The sequence below is a fragment of the Nymphaea colorata genome, chromosome 14 (genome assembly GCF_008831285.2).
Source record: "Nymphaea colorata isolate Beijing-Zhang1983 chromosome 14, ASM883128v2, whole genome shotgun sequence".
NCBI classification, from domain to species: domain Eukaryota; kingdom Viridiplantae; phylum Streptophyta; class Magnoliopsida; order Nymphaeales; family Nymphaeaceae; genus Nymphaea; species Nymphaea colorata.
In genome coordinates this window covers 9,344,441-9,348,070 of record NC_045151.1, presented here as the reverse complement: position 1 = coordinate 9,348,070, position 3,630 = coordinate 9,344,441, and the positions used below count along the sequence as shown (strand labels likewise).

At 34.0% G+C, this 3,630-nt stretch overlaps 1 long non-coding RNA gene across 1 annotated transcript in view; it reads left to right on the top strand.

Annotated features, from left to right (window-relative positions):
- LOC116267758 (uncharacterized) overlaps positions 1 to 3,166 on the top strand; it is a 7,596-nt gene extending 4,430 nt beyond the window's left edge. Inside the window, exon 5 of the long non-coding RNA XR_004175665.1 lies at positions 2,525 to 3,166. This is a non-coding gene — a long non-coding RNA (uncharacterized LOC116267758). The remainder of the gene's footprint in view (positions 1 to 2,524) is intronic.
- The last annotated feature ends 464 nt before the right edge of the window (positions 3,167 to 3,630 follow it).

The following is a 3,630-nucleotide window of genomic DNA, read 5'->3' as shown; positions in this document are numbered from 1 at the left end:
TTGAATATTTGAATCATCCTTAGTAAATTCAGATTTGAACTTTGTATCTAGACCTCTTTAAGCCCATGTCCAAGTGTAGAATTCAAACCTCGATATGTATTAAATCTAATTCTCCATGTATTCCTATTAGATTTAGAAATTAGCCCTACCATGGATCTATGATCATACGAATCATAAATTACATCACTAGAGTCAAGAACTTTTAGTTCATACTCTCCAATTTCTAATGATCCACTTTACTTTCTAAAACTTGTCCATTCCCAATTTAGGACCTTTTTTTGCATTTAAATTTGACAACAATCACATTTTGGGGCCTTATATACTTAATATGGTATTTGATCTAATTACTCCAATTAAAGACAGTAGGAATGGTCAGTTCTCATGCCGATGAGATGCATCTTATCTCTTGTGGATTTCCGCAATGAGAATACACAGGTGAGTAACTATTTGACTTTTTTATCCCATGTGAACAGTCATGGCATCTATGATTTCATAATATTTCATGGTCAACATAAGTCTATCGTGTTCTTCACCGATTTCCTTAATAATAGAGATATCATCAAGATTGCAGGCCAGCTTTGATTGGATTTTTGAAGTCTTTAACTGATCTTAGTGATCCAAAATATCATTTAAAACTGACTGATCTCTATCTAATTTCTCAATATCAAAATGCTTAAAAGATATGAATGAAGAATTCCTCTCCTAGTCCAACATTCATAGTGCAAGGGGATAGCCTGAGCCTAAAGAATTATCGACAAGGCAAATGTAAAAAGAAACAAATGGTCAATGTTCCATGTGCATCAGTGAGATAGTAGCATGTATTATGCACATACTTATACAAGGCATGTCATTTCATTTTTCATTGTAAAGTTTGACAAACTTTAATCTAATATAGCATGGTAGGTAGGAAAATTGTAAAGAAAGTCATGCCATATTTGCAAGAAACAAAAGACTACATGTTGACACAACACAATATGGATTATTTTGAAGTTTTTTGTTTCTCCAATACCAATTCAAAATACCAATTTAGGAGGATGTGCCAACAACAGAAGGTCAACTTTGAGATATATCTTCCTCCTAGCAAGGGGCAGAAACTCATGGAATGGCAAGATGCATTTTGCTACTATTGCTCTCACCATGAAATTTGAATTCATTGTACATTATGTGACTACTTCCTATGGAATATTGAAAAAAATACTTCATATCACAGGTGATGATGGTGGATTCTATTGAAAAGCCACCTAAATTTATTTTGACAATGAAGTTGTGCCTTGTTTTAATAATAAAAAGAAGACAACCTCATGTAAGCGTCTAGAATTGAAAGTGCATTCTTTTAAATAAAGAACAAAGAATTATCAGATGTGTATGCAGCACATTGGAACTAAATCTACGGCTTCAAATTCTCCAACTAAAGTGCTAAAACTTGGGTTGTACTCCAAACATGTGCATGGCGAGAATTGGTTGGTTTAATTCGACATAAGCACCATAATAAAATCATCAACTAAAATTTGTTTGTTCTTAAAAAAGCTTGTCATATGGTCAACATAAAATACTTCGTTCTAGTTTTTTAGAAATATGAAAAAACGATTCAATGACTCCATAGTGGATTAAAGGGCTAATATGTTTGTAATGGTTACCTATATACATTGATCTGTACAAGTAGGAGAATATTGGGATTTGTCCAACCAAGATATGGTATGAACAAACACATGTGTGTTCCTGGAACACGTCCTTAGAACATGTATTCTAAGAACAAAGTGTTCTTGTCATTGTGGACAAATTGTAATCTTTCCAGTGTTTCTTTGCATAGACAGCATGCTCAACTCGTCTTTTCCAACACTTGCTTAAATCATTAAATAGACTTGTTTAACACATCTTTTTCATCTCTCTCTCTCTTTATATATATATATATATATATATATATATATATACTCTCTCTCTCTCTCTTTATATATATATATGTGTGTGTGTGTGTGTGTGTGAATGAACTATCTAGGTTCTACAAACAATGAAATAAAACACATGATAAAACATATCATTTACTAAAAATGTTCTTTTTTTCTATCTCTAGACATATAAACGACATAAAAGTCACATATGATGAACAAAAATATTTGATAAAACATTTTCAAAAGTAGTTGCCAATAAAATTATTTTTTCTCTTTTTCTCTTTCTCTCTCTACACATATGAAAAACTTAAAATCAACATAAAAAGAAAGATACCTAATAAAATATATAAAAAACAATGAAGCCAATAAAAATACACTCTCTCTCACCCTTTTTCTGCATACATGTTAATGACTTAAAGATCCACATATAATAAAAAAAAACTAGTAAAACATATAAGAAAATATGAGCATGTAAACACTCTTGAATTGAAATGGCCAGTAGCAATTCCTGTCGACTTGACAACGGCAAACCTCATACTTCCTAGAATGGCCACTGCACCTTGGCTGCTCGTACACCATCATATAAATGTTATATTTTATTCGTGCAACCCAACGGCCATAACCATTGCCAACAGAGCGGTGACAGAAGCAAGAGATCTGGCCATGGCGATTCCCAAGGTTGAAGAGTGAAGAAGTATCACGATCAATCGGGGCTAAGCAACCAAGGAATGGAGGACTAACACAGTGATGGTAATGCTGCCTCTTGTTCATCTGTTTATAGATCAGCGATTAGTGCAAGCTGAAGAGAATATACTTGGACAATTTACTTGGAACATGTACAAGTAAGCAGCTCTTTTTTTAAGCTAAAGCATGTATTGAATTAGTACTTAAGAATGAATTTGAAAAACCAGAATGCAAAAAACTTCAAGCTTGTGTAGATCTCGGCTCTCCTGGTATGCCTCAACCAGCAACACATCTAAAGCCTCCTCAAGCTCCAAAAGAAGATGAAGGTGGTGAGAGTAATGCTCGTGATAATGTGCAGTAGATTGTGGCAATGCATGGCACTGCAATCCCTCTGTCTTCACGGTTGTGGGCATTAAATGCATGAGTATGTTACATGCATGGTGCCATGATGAAGATGGTGGCTCCACACTCAAAAGTAATGAAAGGAACATCCGTACATATGTTATGCTCCATGGAGTATGCAAGGAGCCTCTTAATTTGGTTTTGAGTAATGGTTAAAAGTTAATTTTAATATTGATGTTAGTAATGGCTTTTTATGGTTCATGCGTATGGTGAAGAGTCTTTCCATTTTAATGTCGTGATGATAAGTATAAAATAATGGGTCATCATTATGAAAGAGTAGAAAGTCATAGTGATAGTAGTTTCATTTCTTTGTTAGGTGGGTGCTTGGGACACTATATATACACCCATTGTAAAAGAAGCAAGTGTAAGGAAATGAAGTGAAGTTTTTACTTGTGCCTCTCTCTTTTCATTTTTCGTTTTGGTTATTGTTCTTGTGAGATTCAGTTTCATGTGCTTAAGGAAGTCCAACAATCTATGGTATCAGACCAGTCAAGTTTGATCAAGGGTGTTGGAGTTGATAAGTAGTCCAGTGAAAGGGAGTTGTTGTCATTGACAAATTTGAAGCTGATCAAGGTAATCTGATGGCCACAAAGCCTACTATGTTAAATTTGTCGCAGGTACATATTTTTAATAGGGAGAATTACAAATTTTGGTG